At 43.5% G+C, this 20,985-nt stretch overlaps 1 protein-coding gene across 1 annotated transcript in view; it reads left to right on the plus strand.

Annotated features, from left to right (window-relative positions):
* Positions 1-746: 746 nt before the first annotated feature.
* LOC126278432 (two pore potassium channel protein sup-9) overlaps positions 747-20,985 on the plus strand; it is a 1,195,629-nt gene continuing 1,175,390 nt past the window's right edge. The window contains exon 1 of the mRNA XM_049978547.1: positions 747-934. The gene's annotated coding sequence lies outside the window, so the exon portion shown is untranslated. The remainder of the gene's footprint in view (positions 935-20,985) is intronic.

Raw genomic sequence — 20,985 nt, forward strand, 5'->3', positions numbered from 1 at the left:
GAAGAGAAATTTGTTAACATCGAGTATAGACTTGTGTCAGGAAGTCGTTTCTGAAAGTGTTTGTATGGAGTGTAGCCATGTATGGAAGTGGAACGTGGACGATTAATAGTTTGGGCAAGAAGCAAATAGAAGCTTTTGAAATGTGGTGCTACAGAAGAATGCTGAAAATTAGGTGGGTAGATCACATAACTAATGATGAGGTATTGAACAGAATTGGGAGAAGAGTAGTCTGTGGCACAACTTGACAAGAAGATGGGACCGGTTGGTAGGACATGTTCTGAGGCATCAAGGGGTCACAAATTTAGCATTAGATGGCAGTGTGGAGGGTAAAAATCGTAGAGAGAGACCAAGAGATGAATACAGTAAGCAGATTCAGAAGGATGTAGGCTGCAGTAAGTACTGGGAAATGAAGCAGCTTGCACAGGAGAGCATGGAGAGCTGCATCAAACCAGTCTCAAGACTGAAGACAACAACAACAACTTCATTCATGTACATATGGATCAATATAGCGATAAGACTTCTTTCCTTGTGTCCCTGTCGAACCCTTCCGCTGTTTCCACATTCGAGTCAGCCATCGGAGGCGTCTGTTGTAGCGGCAGTCCTGACCCGCGGCAGGGAGCTGAGCCGCGAGTACTCCGCCGTGCCCGTGACGTCACGCGGCCGGCGTATCGAACGCCGTGGCGCGACGGCGGCGGCGGCGGCGGCGGCGGCGGCGCTTGTCGGGGCGGCCGCGCGGCGGCGCTGGCATCTGCGGGCGGCGTCGACGGCGGCGTCGGAGGCGTCGGCGGCGGCGTCGGCGGCGGCGGAGGCGGCAGCAGCAGTAGTGCGCGAGCTGCGGGCGCGCCCGGGCCCGCCTGTGCCGTGCGTGACGTGTGCGCGTGCTGCCCGGCCCGGACCGGCTCAGCCTGCGCCCTGCACAGGATACCTCCCACGCGTAAGTAGCCTCGCTGCCCGGCCGGCGCTCCGGGGGCGTCGCGTGTGCGGCGAGTCGACCGCCTCGGCTGCGGCAGGCGAGCGGCGCTGAGCGAGCCTCACCGTGCTGCACCGGCGGCTCGTCCGTTCCCCTTCCCCCGTCCTTGCGACCGCGCTACTCCCAATATACAAAACTCGAAGCGAATTTACAGAAGCTTCTCACTTGGCTGAAACGAGTCGACGCTGCCTTCGGAATGAATCATTTTGCGGAAGTGGATGAAATTTCAATCCGTGTGTGGCAGGTGTCAAAGGTTCCGGTGGACGAGTCTATGTCTGCTACCTGGAAAGTGACATTCTGGAACAAAATATAAATTCAGTGGCACCATCGGAAAGATTAATTTAGATGGTCTTTCACTCTATTCCAGCAAGCGTTTTCTGCCTTCGCAAATTAGTTTCAATTTCCAAGTATCATTTGTAGGATTAACCTTAATGATGCAGTGCGAATCATTTTATTTTCATATTATAAAATCTTATTAAACAGAGTTACACGCTTAATATTTTTTCTATTAAATTTGTAAATTAGTAATGTGTACACACAACATTTTGCATGCTACAGAAATTGAAAATCTACTGTGGAACAGAAACTTTTTCATTTTGTTTTAAAATTTAGCATCGCTGCCTGTTTAACGTTTTATTTCATTGGATAGGTAACCAAATTACCAAATATAATAATACTGGCCCATTCCGCGCTAATCTAGTAATTCTGTACGTAGGAAGATAACTTGTGCCGCTCACAGCAACTGGTAATGGTCAAGTAATGTTACTGGCTGCAATTATTTTCGGTGTGGAGCGACCTAAGCTCAACTTGGAAATGGCCCTGTTAAAGCTACTGCTTTCCATTGAGCTAGGAAGCACACGTGGTGTTAGTATCTGGGACAGCCTGCAGAGTAATTTCATTCCGTAAGCAGGGTGGCGTGTCACTACACGCACGCCTGGTGGGAAATGGTATCTTCCGCGCCGACTGATTCAACTGTTTAACCACTCACTTGCATCGTTTTCAAAAAAATAAATTCGTTTCCAAGAGTGTTAGAATGTTACACACACGTAACTTGCTACGTACCCAAATATTATAGTTTAATTCTAGAGTGCTATAAATGTGAAAGGTATATATATATATATATATATATATATATATATATATATATATATATATATATAATGTGTGTGAGTGAGATTCCTGCCTTAATGCACACGACATACAATCATCTCGTCCCTATTGCTAAAGCATTTTTCTCACGTAAACTGCCGCCGTTGATTGTTAGAAATGATTTTCAGTGAACTAAGAAGTGATATCTAGGTAACAGACAGACATTGTGTCATTGATGCTGCACTCGGTTGAGTGACCATGATTGTACCATGTTGTGTATCGGAGTGAAACAGAAGGAGCTATTCTTACACTCAGTTTAAAGGAGAATTGGAACACTGAAAACACCGAATTGCGGTCGAATTTGTTCTACTTCTAGGAGAAAGAAGACAAAGGAATAGGAAATAAGAATGTTCCGGTGATGCGGAACGGCGTGTAGTTCCCAATTACTGCGTTACTGGCCCATTTACGCTATTATCAGGGTCATTGTGTACAAGGGAATTTACTTATGTGATTTAGAAGAAAATTTGAGCAGCCCTGTTAAATTGTTTCCAAGTGACCATGAAATCAAACCGAAATGCAAAATGCTTTAGACAAGTCAGCTGGTTGGTTGCAAGGTGTTAATTGACCCTGATGAATAAAAAGTGTGGGGTCGTCGATATGAAACTAACGAAAATTCCGCTAAGTTTCGGTCACCTGACAATTCACAAAGTGTTATTGGGTGTTGATTCAACTAAATACGCACTGGACTCGCATTCGGGAGGACGACGGTTCAATCCCGTCTCCGGCCATCCTGGTTTAGGTTTTCCGTGATTTCCCTAAATCGTTTGAGGCAAATTCCGGGATGGTTCCTTTGAAAGGGCACGGCCGATTTCCTTCCCAATCCTTCCCTAACCCGAGCTTGCGCTCCGTCTCTAATGACCTCGTTGTCGACGGGACGTTAAACACTAACCACCACCAACTAAATACGTAAGGTATATAATTACTAGAAACTTTAGTTGGAACTACCAAGTATAGAATGTTGGTGCGGAAGGTGATACAAAGCTGAACTAAATAGGCAGAAAGTTTACAACATACAACAAATGTACTAAAGAGACTCCACACACTACGTTTGTCCATCCTTTTCTGGAGTATTGCGCTCGTTATGCGATTCTTACCAGATATGAGTGATGGTGGGCATTGGAAAAGTTCAGATAATTGCAGCTCGTTTTGTATTATCGTGTTATAGGGGAGAGACTGTTACGAATATGATAAATGAGTTAGGGATAACAATTATTAAGAAAAGGGTGTTTCTCAGTCCATCGAAATCTTGCACGAAATTTCAATCAGAACTTCCTTTTTTGCGCCAAGGTACTTCACTAAATTACACCTACACAGAAAGAAACGACGATGGTAATAAATTAAAAGAAATGAGAGCTCGGTCGGGAAGATGTAAGTTTTCCATCTTTCCATGTGCTTTTCGAAAGTCGAACGGTCGAGAAATATCCTGAATATGGTTCCATGCACCCTCTGTCAAACACTTAAATGTGAAAGGCTGAGTAATTATGTATATATAGATTTTGTGACTCGTTGTATATATGGGAGAGCTTCTCGCAGCTCCGGTTGTGGAGATGCTGGGTACACAGTGAAATATATAGTTGAAGATTAGCCAGTGACAGCCTTCACTGATTACCGCTCCGAGTTTTTGCTTACTACCGAAAAGGCATATGGACATTCGGTTTGAGTCGTGTTTCCGCATAGTTTGTCGTTTTATGCGTTTATGTGTTTTTATATGTACTCTTTTTTGGGATTCCGTCGTACCTCACTCGGTAAAAACGGAGCCCTTATATGATCACTTTGTTCTCCGTTTGCTGCCTGTTCGACAGTTCAGAACACTTCTCAGTAGCCGGTTAAACGTATCGAGTTGAAATCTGTGTCACGTAGTAAGGTCTGTGGTCCCTTACCGGTGTAAAATAAAAAAATTAAACTTATAAGTCATCAAAAGATACAGCCGTTTATGTCTCATATTTTTGAACTCGCAAACACACTCATCAAGACCTGTAGGTTACTCCCCGCTGACCTAGATGCATAAAATTTGGCAAAAAACAACGTTCCGCAGTACAAGGAAAGAAAAAAAGGAAAACTGTTAAATTGTAAATATATCACACCAAAAAACATATTTTTTGTCATTTGACTGTCAGCCTGTTAAGACCCCCTTTTCTCAGGAACTGGTAGACGTTGCAAAGTGAAATTTATGTCAGTGTCTAAGGTCAATTGATCTTTTGGCGATGTAAGAAGTATAAGCTTTTACGTCAATGCAGTCAAAATATACGGACATTTATTTCACAAATGTTGATATCTCCCCGGTATCCACACCGGTAATAGGCAAAAATCGAAATTGTCAATTATCGGAATAGATTAATAGTATTGGTTAAAAACAGTCTTGGTTGCAATTTTAGTTTTCTTATTTTTCAAGTACACGTTTCGCCTTATTTAGGCATCTTCAGGTGATCTTAATTTGGTATTTCTTAGAAGGATCCTTCAGTCAGTGTAGCCAAAGGGCATCGTAGAATAAAAAATGGTTCAAATGCCTCCGAGCACTAGGGGACTCAACTTCTGAGGTCATCAGTCCCCTAGAACGCAGAGCTACTTAAAGCTAACTGACCTAGGGACATCACACACATCCATGCCCGAGCCAGGATTCGAACCTGCAACCATAGCGGTCTCGCGGCTCCAGACTCTAGCACTTAGAACCGCACGGCCACTCCGGCCGGCATCGTAGAATATATCAGGTTAACATCACCATCGTTAAACTCAGTAAACTGATTCTGTTACTCGCTCCTGTGAACGGGAACGCGTTATGCAGATCTTGGTGTCACTCGCGTAAATCTAGTAAAGTTTTTACTGAGTTTAACGAGGCGATGTTAGCCTGATATATTCGACGATGCCCTTTGGCTACGCTGACTAATGAATCCTTCTAAGAAATACCAGCCGGCCGTGGTGGTCTAGCGGTTCTAGGCACTCAGTCCAGAACCGCACGACTGCTACGGTCGCAGGTTCGAATCCTGCCTCGGGCATGGATGTGTGCGGTGTACTTAGGTTAGTTAGGTTTAAGTAGTTCTAAGTTCTAGGGGACTGATGACCACAGACGTTAAGTCCCATAGTGCTCAGAGCCATTTGAACCACTTTTAAGAAATATTAAATTAAGATAACCTGAAGATGCCTACACAAGCCAGAACGCGTAGTTCAAAATTAAAAAACTAAAATTGCAACCAAGACTGTTTTTAACCAATAATGTTAAGCAGTGGTTTGCTGTATGCCACTTTCGAATTATACATAACTTAGTTTTTACGGGAACCTTCGATGCGCAAGTGTCACTCGAGCATAACTGGATTTTTTTATTTTCGTGTGACCTGAGATGTTTTTTTTATGTATTCTTCATGTTTCTATTGTAGGCTATTTACATTTAATCAATTAGTTTGATATTTACACCATACGCTACATAAATAAATGCTGATGAAGACTCGAAGCATAGGAGTTGCTAGTACAGTAAAGGATGCGCGATTTTGCATTTGCCCTCCCGGTACTCATCCGCCTATCAACCGGTCGCAAATAACAGCCAGCGATAAGATAGCACGCGATTATCGACCTCTGTAGTTTCGTACTAGTCTAGTTGGCGACAGCAAGTGCTGGAGAAGACTGCTTCTTTTCGGCTTTCTCTGAAATTGAGAGGCAGCGATTTTCGTGCCCTTTTCTGCGCGATTCGGGGGAGGGAGTTCCGGATGCGGCACGAGAGTAGAAGCAGCGCGGCGTGCTAGCCCGGCGGTCGCTGCGTGGGCGCAGATCGCGTCGCCACCGCAGGCCACGCCACGCCGCCAGCGACATGGCGGGCCTGTCGATACGGCCGCCGGCCGGACATGCTCCTGGCTTACACCGGGAATCCTATAGAAGCGGCAAAGTTCGAGGGGCTTTCAATAAGTAATGCAGACACATTATTTGTCGTACAGTTTACACTACTGGCCATTAAAACTGCTACACCACGAAGATGACGTGCTACAGACGCGAAATTTGACCGACAGGAAGAAGATGCTGTGGTATGCAAATGATTAGCTTTTCAGAGCATTCGCACAAGGTTGGCGCCGGTGGCGACATCTACAACCTGCTGACACGAGGAAAGTTTCCAACCGATTTCTCATACAGAAACAGCAGTTGATCGGCGTTGCTTTGTGAAACTTTGTTTTGATGCCTCGTGTAAGGAGGAGAAATGTGTACCATCACGTTTCCGATCTCACGGTCGCATTGTAGCCTATCGCGATTGCGGTTTATCGTATCGCGGCATTGCTGCACGCGTTGGTCGAGATCCAATGACTGTTAACAGAATATGAAATCGATGGCTTCAGGAGGGTAATACGGAACGCCGTGTTGGATCCCAACGGCCTCGTATCACTAGCAGTCGAGATGACAGGCATCTTATCCGCATGGCTGTAACGGGTCGTGCAGCCACGTCTTGAACCCTTAGTCAACAGATGGGGACGTTTGCAAGACAACAACCATCTGCACGAACAGTTCGACGACGTTTGCAGCAGCATAGGCTATCAGCTCGGAGATCGTGGCTGCGGCTACCCTTGACGCTGCATCACAGACAGGAGCGCCTGCGACGGTGTACTCAACGACGAACCAGGTTGCACAAATGGCAAAACGTCACTTTTTCATATGAATCGAGGTTCTGCTTACAGCATCATTATGGTCGCGTCCGTGTTTGGCCACATCGCGGTGAACGCACATTGGAAGCTTGTATTCGTCATCGAAATACTGGCGTATCACCCGGCGTAATGGTATGAGGTGCCATTGTTTGCACGTCTCGGCTAACTCTTGTTCGCATTGACGGTACTTTGAACAGTGGACGTTACATTTCAGCTGTGTTACGACTCGTGGCTCTACCCTTCATTCGATCCCTGTGAAAACCTCTATTTCAGCATGAAAATGCATGACCGCAGGTTGCAGGTCCTGTACGGGGCTTTCTGGATACAGAAAATGTTCGACTGCTGCCCTGGCCAGCACATTCTCCAGATCTCTCACCATCTGAAAACGTCTGGTCAATGGTGGCCGAGCAACTGGCTCGTCACAATACGCCAGCCACTCTCTTGATGAACTGTGGTATCGTGTTCAAGCTGCATCCGCAACTGGACCTGTACACGCCATCCAATCTCTGTTAGACTCAATGCCCAAGCGTATCAAGGCCGTTATTATGAGCAGAGGTGTTTGTTCTGGGTACTGATTTCTCAGGATCTATGCACCCAAATTCTGTGAAAATGTAATCACATGTCAGTTCTAGTACAATATATTTGTCCAATGAATACCTGTCTATCTTCTTGGTGTAGCAATTTTAATGGCCAGTAGTGTACGTTCAAAAATTAAGGAATTAGTTGTGGGACATCTTAAAATATTTACGCTTCATCTGCTATAGTTTCGTGAAGTTTTGGCCGGTGTCGCCGCTATACGTAGCCATCAAAATAGTATCTGTAATGGACGTGCGTTGTATGCACAGAGCTGGCTCTGAGTTTCTTTTTGCGGAAAGCCAGAGATTCGAGTTTGCAAAATGTCTTCAAAGACCTGGCAGTGAAGAAAAACAGGCGAGTTGTAGGGAAAGACATCTGTAATCGACGCAGAAAGGTCCGCAAATCTGTCCGATCTCCCGCCTAGCGGCCAGCCGCGCCCATCCAGTAGCGTTGGAACGTGCGGACACTCTCATTCTAGATGACCGACGGTTCACAATGGAAAACCTCGCTGCTCAACTAGACTTCTCTATCGGTAGTGCTGGCACACTCGTCCACCAGATGAGGTACCCAAAGGTGTCTACCTGCTGGGTTCCTCGTCGCCTATCAGAAGACCATGGGAGCTACGAAGCAATCACTAGCCCGTTACGAGGCTGATCGCGGCACTCTTTTTGTCGAACATCGTCACAGGAGGTCACTTCGAACCGGAAACCAAACGGCAATCCATAGAGTAGCGCAGCACCACTTCTCCCCCAGAGGAAAAAGTTGAAAGCAGCGTCCTCAGCCTGTTTGTCCCAATGAAGGATGTATTCTGCGAGAAGCAGTACTTGATTGAAGGCGTGGTTATTGATCCAGCACTAATTTGGCTCCAGCGTTGAGCAGTAGAGTCGTACCATGAGGGCATACAGATTCTTTAAGTACCGTGGCGTAAGGCCACCACATTCGACGGAGAGTACGTTGAAAAACCGGGTTTTGTAGCCAAAACAATGGCGAATAATACAGTGTATTGGAATCCTGAATAAAGCAAACCTGCTGTAGGAGAAAATTGTTGCATTATTGACCTTCATTCTGTACTTTTTAGAACACCAATTTGAAATCGTTCAAGGCTTTCAAAAAATATTGAAATATATTCTTAATTCTAGGAAACAAATTTTTTTACACTTTGCGTTTATGTAAAACTGCGTAAAATTATCACATTCATTCATACGTGACACTTTACACTTATGCGAAACCATTTGAAATTTGCGCCGTTAATAAGAAAATTGGTATAAGGACAGTTTTAAACACCAAATAAACAACAGCTATGTTAGAATTAATGGTACTTCTGAAAATCGATGGACAGCGTGTGTCTTTAGATACTGTGGAATACAAGAATTCAGTTTTTGTCGTTATTTAAATGTAAAATTACTATGCATTTATCATACATGACAATGGTTACAGCCTTTGCAGCTAGAGCCTTTGATGTTGTTCTCTTCTCATTCCACATTTACTAGTGATTAAAAGGGTCTAATCTTACATCCTTTGGAAGCAACAATAATCCATTATATTTAAGCCTGTTGACATCTGTTGCATCTGTGTTAGCTGCTCTATCTTGCTTTTCGCTCCAGGTCGAAGAGTTTGAGCAAATTAAATTCGAAAACTTCTTCTGGTTCATTGGCATGACTGCTGTTCTATTTTCAGTAAGTACGGTTCTGTAGACAATCCACAAATCTATTATAGTTGTATCAGTCAGATAGAAAAACAAACGTAAGGCCTGCCGCGGTGGCAGAGCGGTTTTAGGTGCTTTAGTCCGGAACCATGCGGCTGCTACGATCGCAGGTTCGAATCCTGCCTCGGACATAAATGTGTGTGATGTCGTTAGGTTGGTTAGGATTAAGTATTTCTAGGTCTAGGGGACTGATGACCTCAGATGTTAAGTCCCTGGTCTAGCGTTTAAGGCTCTCAGTCCGGAACCGCGTGACTGCTACGGTCGCAAGTTCGAATCCTGCCTCGGGCATGGATGTGTGTGATGTCCTTAGGTTAGTTAGGTTTAAGTAGTTCTAAGTTCTAGGGGACTGATGACCACAGATGTTCAGTCCCATAGTGCTCACAGCCATTTGAACCATTTTGTTAAGTCCCATAGTGCTCAGTTCCATTTGAACCATTTTGAACCCTTTCATTTTGAAATTTTCAGTTTGGATTGTTCCTACATACTGAATCCCTATCTCGAATAGGTATACAGCTAGAATTTTAGAGATATAATATCTGTCAAAATAGATCTTGTGTTTCTGTTCCCCTGGAATATCCCTTGCGAGACGAATCAAGACGTCTCTCGATGCTCCAGCACCAAGTTCACTATGAAATAAATCACTTTTTTTTTCCCAAATGATTCGATTTTCCTGTATCTATCGGCGTTTTTCAGAAGCTTCTTTCAAAAATTATCTGAATTATGTGTGGTCTCTCTACTAGTCTCGCTATCACTTGTCGTGCAGATATCAGATCACTTGCAGCCATAGTAGGATCTTCATCCGAATCGTGAAATTCTAAGCCACCTTCACTGTCAGACGGACATTCTAGGCCCGTGAATTCTTCACAAGTCATCACTTTGCGTTGTACGTTTTCAAAGCTCGTGAATGACTCCATCACAACAGTCGAAATAGCAAGAGAGACCAGAGAAAAACGGAATGTAGAAAACACAAGTCTGTTATCGTTCGGGTGAAAGTAAGACAATTACTACACTTTACTGCACATATGCACACGAAATTGATTCGTGTAGTAATACGAGTTGAACTGAAACCAAGGATTATGGAAGCAGTCGCAGCTAGCAGCCGGAAGAACTAGCAGTGAAGGGTGTATAAAGAGCGTCGGGAGGATGCGGGAAACAGTTGTTGTGATCTGGAAACGGAGATATTTATGTAGCATCCAAAAGGTAGAAGGATTTCAGAGATGGATGACTTTTTAAACTGTTCACGTAACAATGTGGTTAAAGCATATCGGGAAAGGTAAAATCGTGCTATCCAAAACCGGCGCCGAGACTACTGTGGAACATCAAGGATCATAGACTTCAGCGGTGATCTACTGCTGTGGAGATGTGTACAGGCGAACAGAAACTGACCGCCCAGATGAATGAAGGGGCTATCGAAAGTGTCTCCTAACGACTGCTCAGTGTACGCTGCCCGCAGTATGTGTGTGTTTCATGCACAAATGCTCACTGCTGTTCATAGGCAACGAAGGCTGTAACTCAAACGCCAGTACCCGAACTGGGTGTTCACTAAGTGGTGATAGGATTCCTTTACAGGTAAACCACTACTTATGCTCCATCGGACAGATGGCCGTTGGGCGACTACGGCATGAATTAAATGAACCTTCGACAGTCGTTGGAAGGTCCCAGGCCAGAGGAGGGAGCGCGTTGGAAATATTTTCATGGCATTCTGTGAGTGATCTCGTCATTCCAGAAGGCACAATGGATCAACAAAAGAATACATCTATCTTGGGAACCATGCCCATCTTTACATGCAGTTGCTTTTTTCTCGGCACAATGGCATCTACCAGCAGGCCAATACAATGTACCCCACAGGTTGCGGTGTATGTGCATGGTTCGAAGTGCACTGAGATGGGTGAGCCGTGCTGTGGCTCACGATGGTGCTATTTGTAGGTTTCTGTCCTCTGTTGGAGGCCAGACCGTATCGTTTACGTTGTGTACATAGTTCCGCATAGTTAGCGCTTACACAACTTTCCCACTAGAGCGCGCCCTGCTATGCACAACAGCGCAGGCGCAGCGCTAGTCTGTCTCTGCACTACGAGATGGCGCTGCCTTAGAGACGGACCAAATTCTGCTTCCGCCGATCCGCGTATTAATATCTAACGCAGCCAGTGAGATTGCTGCTAACGTAGAATCTTTTCTCCTCACTGATCACACTTGCGTAGTGATACATGAACGTGCGAGGTATTATAACGAGTGTACAGACCTCCAATTAGTCAGTCTGCGTTTGTCTACACCAGTCTGTACCAGTCTGCATTAGTCTGTACCAGTCTATAGTCAAGTTTCAGTCTGCTCCTAATAATATTATCATATTCCTGTACATAGCCATGAAGATAAATGAATAGACACTTCGTCAAGTATCAGAGATATGTGAGAATAAGATTAACGTACCAAGACCAAAGGAACTTCAGATTGTCAATTGTAAAAGCATCCAGAATCAAGTTACATAATGCCTATGTTTTTATTTTATTTTAATAAATGTGTGTGAAAATTAATCAAGTTCTGTTTAATGTTGGTCACCGCCAACCTGCTACTCAAAGCATGCAAGTGGCATTTCTATCATCTGACCTAACAGCAGAAGATAAACACGCCACGATAAAACCACGAGACATATTGCTGACACTCGTCTTCTTCGTTAGAGCGACGACTCAAATAATTTGATGGTGTGTGTACCGAAGGCCTTACAGTATGCACACCACAGTTTAGTTGACAAGGTTGCGGTTGTTTGTCTTCTTCTCGTGTTGACTGGCGCCACTTGGCTTCGCAAGTGTTGCCTGTCCGCTAGTGGCAGCAGCGGCGGTTATCAGTATATAGTAACTGTGGCCCTATCTTTGGGGCGACGTCGTGGTTCTTCCGGGTCGTGTTCGGTTGGGGACTCAGGAGGAGCCAGGTCTGCGCAGTTCGAGAACAGGACCGCTGGCCGAGTGCATGGACTACCGGATGGAAGGCCTGTGGTCACGAGGGTGCACGACCTCGTCGTAAACCAGATCCTGTAAGCTTTAAGTTTAGTGCATTTGGATTCAAGAAGAGAAACTTTCACGATTGTGACCTTGCGATTCTCCAGTGACTTGGGTTGGTGTTGCTGCACGTAGTGTTGCCATGGCGAAGAGCAGCGAGTGGAGTGCTTGGGGAAGGCAGATCTGATTAGCCTTCATGGACTTCTAATTACTGTATATTGCGTTCAGTTTGTTACTATTTACTAAGTTCAGCCAGCGGTATTTTTCCTGTCTCGTGGCCCGCTAACGCCCCAGTTATCTGCCCTGGGGGTTAGTGTATGTAACGGCAGTGTACGTTTCATCGCCTTGCCGCTGCTGTCCAGTGAGGTGTGTAGTTTTGACAGCTTTCTTGATTGTAGGTTGGTTGGCGATTTTTATACTCTGGTGATGGTGATTCCTTTCTCGTTCCGGATTCTCTAAACACAGTATTCTGTGGGCGGAGTCCAGACCGCCGGTTCCGACTTAGGCGTATTTTTGCATCTTTGCATTTGGTTTATTGGACGTCAGCTAGCCTCAGCAAGATTATCATTAGTCATTCGTTACACTGCCACTACTCTGGGTTACCATCTTGTGAAGTGAATGCAACTCTTGGCTGCCTATCTCATCGCACGCGAAAGTGTTTTTGCCGGACCTACTCAGACGTGGATTCCTGGTTCAAAAATGTTCAAGTATGTGTGAAATCTTATGGGACGTAACTGCTAAGGTCATCAGTCCCTAAGCTTACACAATACTTACCCCAAATTATTCTAAAGAGAAACACATCCGCCGGGACCAGCCGCGCAGTCCATGACTGCTGCGCCTGAGACCGCTCGGCTAATCCCGCGCGGCTCGATTCCTGTGGCACCGTCTGTGACTGGCCCTTGTGTTTTATTGTTTTATTTGCTGATTTATTGTATGTTTCTAAATTTTTTATGTAATTGCCATTCTTGGCGTTACAGTAGGTTTAAATGATTGTGCTACCAAGTTTACCATCATTTTGTCTCGCGTATTTGTTGGTTAGTCGGTTGTCCTTTTAAATAAACGTTTGCTGTTATATTTGTTGTTTTACTGTATACTTCTTAAATTTTTATATAATTGCCATACTTGGCTTAACAGCAGGTTTAAATGGTTTTGCCATCAAGTTTACCATCATTTTGGCTCACCCGTTTGGTGATCAGTTGCCTGTCTTTTTAAATTAACGTTTGCTATTGAATTGCTGTTTTACATTATGTTTGTCAGCTCTTGGAATTAAAGGACTTCAGCCATGACTGGTTAAGTGCCTTAAAATTCTAAATGGAGTCACATTGGCTTGTTTTTAAAACGTTATTGGTTGTATCTGTATTTTATCCTCATTTGGTAAATTGTAGCACACTGGAAGCATTATTAATTACACAGTTTTTTATGCCTTCATTAATAACGTGTGATTATTTATTGCTGAGCCTGGGATTACCGTTTGAAGTAAATGTGTGTAGTTGCAAAAGGGAACCAATAGTAACTAATTACGGCCCCTTCCACAATCGTAATCAAATCCTGCCTTCCTTGACTACTAGGTGTCAATGTGTTTACAGTGTTCCCTGGCCACCAAACTCTCCAGGTCTAAACCCAATCGAGAGGCTGTTGGACCACCCCTTTCGGGCTGTTCTCGCCATGGAGCGTCTACCCAACGCAGCTGACCACATACTGCAGTCGCGATGTCTCCACATCCTGTCGGTACTAGACTAAGACTAATGCGACTGGACATCGTATATACGTGTACGTAACAATAAACAGAGGTTAAAATACAGAAAATCAGGGACAGCAGCAGGCTTTCATCTCAGTAGGGACAAAACATTTTCCCCACACGTGTGATTTAGAAATTTTGGGGACATTTTTCTCTGCTCATCGTTTTCGTCTGTAAATGGACAGTGTACTTTAAATACCTTTTCTATGTTATAACCATAACAAGCTAAGTGTATAACTATAATAAAACCTGTTTGTACATCTCCAGAATTTTCGTTCTCCTGCCATTAACTGTTATTTTCTGTTGGGCCGGTCGTGAGTACTGTTCTCTCAATTAACTATGTTTTTACCATTAAACATGTCGCGTGGCTGATATTTCGCACAGTTTTCGGTTTTGAACCTCTACCACAACCTTCAAGCGTTGATTTTAAAATCTGTTTATGCGGAAACTACGTAGTGTCTTATGCACAGTAATTTAGTGCATTAATGTACATTTTTAAGTTTTTACTTCATTTTGACAAGGTTTGTGTTTAACGCCCATTGTTGTTATTGTGGTCTTCAGTCCAGAGACTAGTTTGATGCAGCTCTCCATGCTAATCTAAACTGAGCAAGCCTCTTCATCTCCCAGGACCTACTGCAACCTACATCCTTTTGAATCTGCTTAGTGTATTCATCTCTTGGTCTCCCTCTACGATTTTTACCCTCCACTTCGCCCTCCAATGTCCTACCAACCGATCCCTTCTTCTTGCCAAGTTGTGCCACAAACTCCTCCCCAATTCTATTCAATACCACCTCAGTAGTTATGTGATCTTTCCATCTAATCTTCGGCATTCTTCTGTAGCACCACATTTTGAAAGCTTCTATTCTCTTGTACAAACTTTCGTCCGTGTATCACTTCCACGCATGGCTACACTCCACACAAATACTTTCAGAAATGACTTCCTGACACTTAAATCCATACTCGATGTTAAGAAATTCCTCTTCTTCAGAAACACTTTCCTTGCCATTGCCAGTCTACATTTTATATCCTCTCTACTTCGACCATCATCAGTTATTTTGCTCCCCAAATAGCAAAAGTCCTTTACTACTTTAAGTGTCTCATTTCCTAATCTCATTTCCTCAGCATCACCCGCAACTACATTCCATTATCCTTGTTTTGCTTTTGTTGATGTTCCGTTTATATCCTCCCTTCAAGACACTATCCATTCCGTTCAACTGCTCTTTCAAGTCCTTTGCTGTCTCTGACAGAATTACAATTTTTATTTCTTCTCCATGGATTTTAATACCTACTCCGTATTTTTCTTTTGTTTCCTTTGCTGCTTGCACAATATACAGATTGAATAACATCGGGGAGAGGCTACAACCCTGTCTCACTCCCTTCCCAACCACTGCTTCCCTTTCATGTCCCTCGACTCTTATAACTGCCATCTGGTTTCTGTACAAATTGTAAATAGCCTTTCGCTCCCTGTATTTTACCCCTACCACCTTCAGAATTTGAAAGAGAGTATTCCAATCAACATTGTCAAAAGCTTTCTCTAAGTCTACAAATGCTAGAAATGTAGGTCTGCCTGTCCTTAATCTATTTTCCAAGATAAGTCGTAAGGTCAGTATTGCCTCACGTGTTCCAACATTTCATCTAAGTAAATAGCAATATATGGAAGTGTGTTTGCTTAAATTAAAACAAGGTTATATCTCATTGTTTACGACATTGGATTATGAATACGCTAGTACTTCTTCTGAAGCTCCGAACTGACAATACAGCGACGTTTGGGCATTACAGAGTTGGTTACAGTCCGAACATCGTGAATAAACTGATATCCGTTCTATACGTCCTGCAATAAGCGCGTCAATGGAATGAACATGAAGTCATTGGGCTTATCGCTAAAGTAAATTCAGCTCAGTAAAACCAGATTCAGCGCAGTTATTATCAAAAGCCTCGAACTTGTGCTCATCATCACGAAGATCGTGTAAATGCATTTCATAACACTGTGCGTCACGGTATGTTAGCTTGGGGATGCGATATTGAAATAAAGCATAGACACTATTACAATCGTAGAAATATAAAAAGTTCCTTGTTGAAGCTTCACATGACTGATGACTTGATTTCTAAAAACCAGAACATTTAGGCGTCCCGGCAGAACCCGATGGGATCAGGGAGATTGGGCTCAAAAATCGGACGTATTGTCGTTTTAAGAAAGGTTGTCTAATTAGAAGCGTGTGGTTTCCGACATGTGACATTGCCTCACTTTTGAAAAACCTATTCGTGATGATTACCATACACTGCATTAATTATAAGATGGTTATACAATAATTTTCGCACATCTTCAAGCAAATTAGATTTCTTCAAAGAAAACGTAGCGATTTTAAATTAGGTATCCTTTTTGTAAGTTCAGTCCCAAACTCATCTAAAGTTTTTCATTACTCTAGTTCATTTTACAACTCATATTTTACATCATTTTTATGTCATTTAATCGATATTGTCGGGTAACTTTATTGATAATATTGGAAGTATTTTAGCTTATAGAAAACCCAGACCCTACGGTTGCAGGTTCTTTTTCATATTCTTAAACTAAAGGAATTATCACTGGGGGCATCTGTCCCCACTGCAACCCCTCTCCCCCATCCACTCACAGACGTCCTAGTATAAACGCGCAAGAGGCGCATACTGCAAGCCTTTACCTGCATTGCCAACAATGCAATGGAAATAGCAGGTAGAGGTCGAGGTTTTGTAGGCGAAGTGAAATCCTCTCTTGTCTCTTAGGGTATGCTTATATTCGTGAGAGGAATACCTGCTACGGCAAATTTTAGTATTACATTTATTAGAGTAGTGTGATGTTGCATTTTAACAAAGAAACTTATATATATATATATATATATATATATATATATATATATATATATATATATATATATACTCCTGGAAATTGAAATAAGAACACCGTGAATTCATTGTCCCAGGAAGGGGAAACTTTATTGACACATTCCTGGGGTCAGATACATCACATGATCACACTGACAGAACCACAGGCACATAGACACAGGACACAGGCAACAGAGCATGCACAATGTCGGCACTAGTACAGTGTATATCCACCTTTCGCAGCAATGCAGGCTGCTATTCTCCCATGGAGACGATCGTAGAGATGCTGGATGTAGTCCTGTGGAACGGCTTGCCATGCCATTTCCACCTGGCGCCTCAGTTGGACCAGCGTTCGTGCTGGACGTGCAGACCGCGTGAGACGACGCTTCATCCAGTCCCAAACATGCTCAATGGGGGACAGATCCGGAGATCTTGCTGGCCAGGGTAGTTGACTTACACCTTCTAGGGCACGTTGGGTGGCACGGGATACATGCGAACGTGCATTGTCCTGTTGAAACAGCAAGTTCCCTTGCCGGTCTAGGAATGGTAGAACGATGGGTTCGATGACGGTTTGGATGTACCGTGCACTATTCAGTGTCCCCTCGACGATCACCAGAGGTGTACGGCCAGTGTAGGAGATCGCTCCCCACACCATGATGCCGGGTGTTGGCCCTGTGTGCCTCGGTCGTATGCAGTCCTGATTGTGGCGCTCACCTGCACGGCGCCAAACACGCATACGACCATCATTGGCAGCAAGGCAGAAGCGACTCTCATCGCTGAAGACGACACGTCTCCATTCGTCCCTCCATTCACGCCTGTCGCGACACCACTGGAGGCGGGCTGCACGATGTTGGGGCGTGAGCGAAAGACGGCCTAAAGGTGTGCGGGACCATAGCCCAGCTTCATGGAGACGGTTGCGAATGGTTCTCGCCGGTACCCCAGGAGCAACAGTGTCCCTAATTTGCTGGGAAGTGGCGGTGCGGTCCCCTACGGCACTGCGTAGGATCCTACGGTCTTGGCGTGCATCCGTGCGTCGCTGCGGTCCGGTCCCAGGTCGACGGGCACGTGCACCTTCCACCGACCACTGGCGACAACATCGATGTACTGTGGAGACCTCACGCCCCACGTGTTGAGCAAATTCGGTGGTACGTCCACCCGGCCTCCCGCATGCCCACTATACGCCCTCGCTCAAAGTCCGTCAACTGCACATACGGTTCACGTCCACGCTGTCGCGGCATGCTACCAGTGTTAAAGACTGCGATGGAGCTCCGTATGCCACGGCAAACTGGCTGACACTGACGGCGGCGGTGCACAAATGCTGCGCAGCTAGCGCCATTCGACGGCCAACACCGCGGTTCCTGGTGTGTCCGCTGTGCCGTGCGTGTGATCATTGCTTGTACAGCCCTCTCGCAGTGTTTGGAGCAAGTATGGTGGGTCTGACACAGTGGTGTCAATGTGTTCTTTTTTCCATTTTCAGGAGTATATATATATATATATATATATATATATATATATATATATATATATATATTTTAAAAGAAGGACGATGGATTTAGGGCAGTAGTTCATAAGCAGTTGATCAAGTGGGTAATTAAACAAAACAATTATTGGCTAACAAAAATAATAATACGAAGGTGACGTAATTATTTCTTGTAACAGCACGTACATTCAATTCATTATGACATTGCTAATTTCTAATTGTATATATTTTTGCCCTTTGCTCACCTTGAGAATCACACCTCTATTGTTTGTATTTTCTGTCACTTTTCTTCTCACTTATCCAATTCTCGCTTTCTGAAGTACAATGGTAGATAACACCATAGTTAGTATGGAATTTGGTTTTCGTCTCATTTCAAGTTTTGTAGTTAACTGCTCTGTTTCTTTTTCTATATAACCCTTACAGTATATGTAGTTTTTCAAGTGTATTGTTATCGTAACTCCCTTCGCAAACCAGGTATTTAACCCTTCTTGGTTTATGGGACATTATGTCCTACTAAAGTACTTCGTATTGGATATCTGTCTCCCAAATCCGCCTAGTGCTACAGTCTCACGAGAACCTTTCTGAACATGAAGAAAATATAGGGAACCACGGGTGGGATATAAGGAAGGTTGTGAGCGATCAAGTGAATGGCTGACACAGCGTATCTGTTTAACGGAAATCAATTAAAACGCCATCTTCTGTGTTCCAACAATGTCTGTTTCTTCGTTCGTTATAGACACTGTTTTGAATCATTACGACGCTCACGAGCAATTCTGCTGGTTTTCACATCATTTACATTTAATGGAGCGTATATACCCCAGTTAGCTTTACAGAATGCAAGGATAAAAAAAGAAAACACTGATATGTAGTGTATGAAAGCCATCGTCAAGATTGATGTTGAGGATTTGTATGTGATAATTCACGTTTTTCATTGTCATTAGAATAAATGTATTTCGATGTAATGACATTTTATACTTTTTTCGTGTTTACCTTCCGGATAGAGCCGCTTTACAAACAAAATAAATTACTTCGTAAATTCCAGCTTCAAATGAAAAAATCAACCTAGCGAGCATCCTGAGACACATATGTCCCACTATATTGTTTAACATATGTAAAAACTTTTAGCCACGAAAGTGTCAAAATTTGACTCATGTTCGATTATTTAGTTGTTAATTATTATCCTCAACTTTACTGGCTATATACTATGGAAAAAGATAATTTCTGTTATTGTGTTATTAATTCATCATCTGCAAAAAAATAGTGAACTTTGAGCTGTGTAGTAATCTAATTCAATTCCTGGATAATTCTCCGATTTCGTCTTCTTAAAGATATCCCCAATAAATCCTCAGGCATGCTTCTACAATGCAGACTCCATGTCACCCATTGTTTCTTTTTATATATCGTTTAAGTACTAGCATTTCTGTCTTAGACAAGGCCGGCTGGTATCGTTCTCTCCTTCGATTACTGTTAAGTGCCTTGATTTTAACTTTGGTATTGTTGTGAACAGTGAGGAACGGCAAAAGAGTGAGTTGTATGGGGCAGGCAAAGATAACTTGCACTAGAGGTAGCGCAGACTGTATGTAATAATATTTCCTGATGCATCCGAGACTTTCTCAGTGTTGTGTGCTATCATCTTTAAATTTTGTGTGCTCTTGTTTCCTTTAGGCTTTGCTGACATTATCACTTGCAAACAGTTGAGCGTTCCCGCATGTATGCATGTTTTCTTGGCTCATCCTATAGCTCTTTGCGTTTTATGGGGAACAGCACTGCGTTAGATTCTATAATTGTTATGGAACTGTATAATATGAAGGACATAAGGATACGATAAATTCTAACTTGTGTTTAAGAGCACAGCACAGCTGGACGATGGGTTATTATATCAAAAAAATTGAAATTGATATCTCCTCTTTATGATACAGGGCGTCCAGAAATTATGTTTGCATAACCAGACTTTAATAACATTAAAACTATACCAGATAATAAGAATAGGTTGTCAAGGTGTGACAGGATAACTCATAGGCCTTTGTTACCTCCTTGATACACGTCATTCTGTGCCCCACCAGTGCTAAGGACAACATCCAGCTGGTCTTTAATTTCTCTCCATGTATACGCCAGGAACACCAGGGCGACAATTTGAAATGCAGTCCGAATGCGTATCTTCAGGAGGAGGAGGAGATTAGTGTTCAACGTCTCGTCGATAACGAGGTTATTAGAGACGGGATATCTTCAGGTCTTGGTCCGTCACCCAGGTCCGGTACATCTAACCCTTTGCAAAACGCTACAGGGAGAAATCTGATGGTGCTAGGTCAGGTGACCATGGTGGTCACCGAATTAGAACATTTCGTCCAGTCCACGTACATGGAAACTGCTGGACCTTTACTGATCTGTGGGGAGGTTTCCAAACCTGTTGAAATACGGCGTATGTCTCACGCAAGAAGAATGTTTTGACACAATGAGGAAACGGGTTTAGACCCGAGTCCAAAAGGTCAAAGTGTGAGATTTTCATCTCTTGCCCACAATTTTTGTTAATTTCAATTATTTACCTTTTATTTTATTTTGGCAGTGCTTTAAAACTTCCGCTTCTAGCCCAGCCATTCTACAACTTTTGTTATCTTTGGCTACCTTTCTTAACTACAACAACGAAATATACAGTTCTGCCGGTGTGCATTTAAATGTTTATGTTCCCACACACTATTCCACACGTTATTTTTGTAAATAACTTGTCAATATCAAGCAACATTTCTTTCTCCCGCAAGTCCTAATCATCACCATATATTTTGTATTTGGTACTTCAGAAAGTAAGTTAACATTATGGCGGCAGGTCAACTAACTTTTGTTGAATGCTAAAGTACACTTTTGGCGTTTTTGGGATAGTGAACAAGTTTCTGTAAACAACGTT

Source organism: Schistocerca gregaria, chromosome 6, assembly GCF_023897955.1.
Source record: "Schistocerca gregaria isolate iqSchGreg1 chromosome 6, iqSchGreg1.2, whole genome shotgun sequence".
Taxonomy (NCBI): domain Eukaryota; kingdom Metazoa; phylum Arthropoda; class Insecta; order Orthoptera; family Acrididae; genus Schistocerca; species Schistocerca gregaria.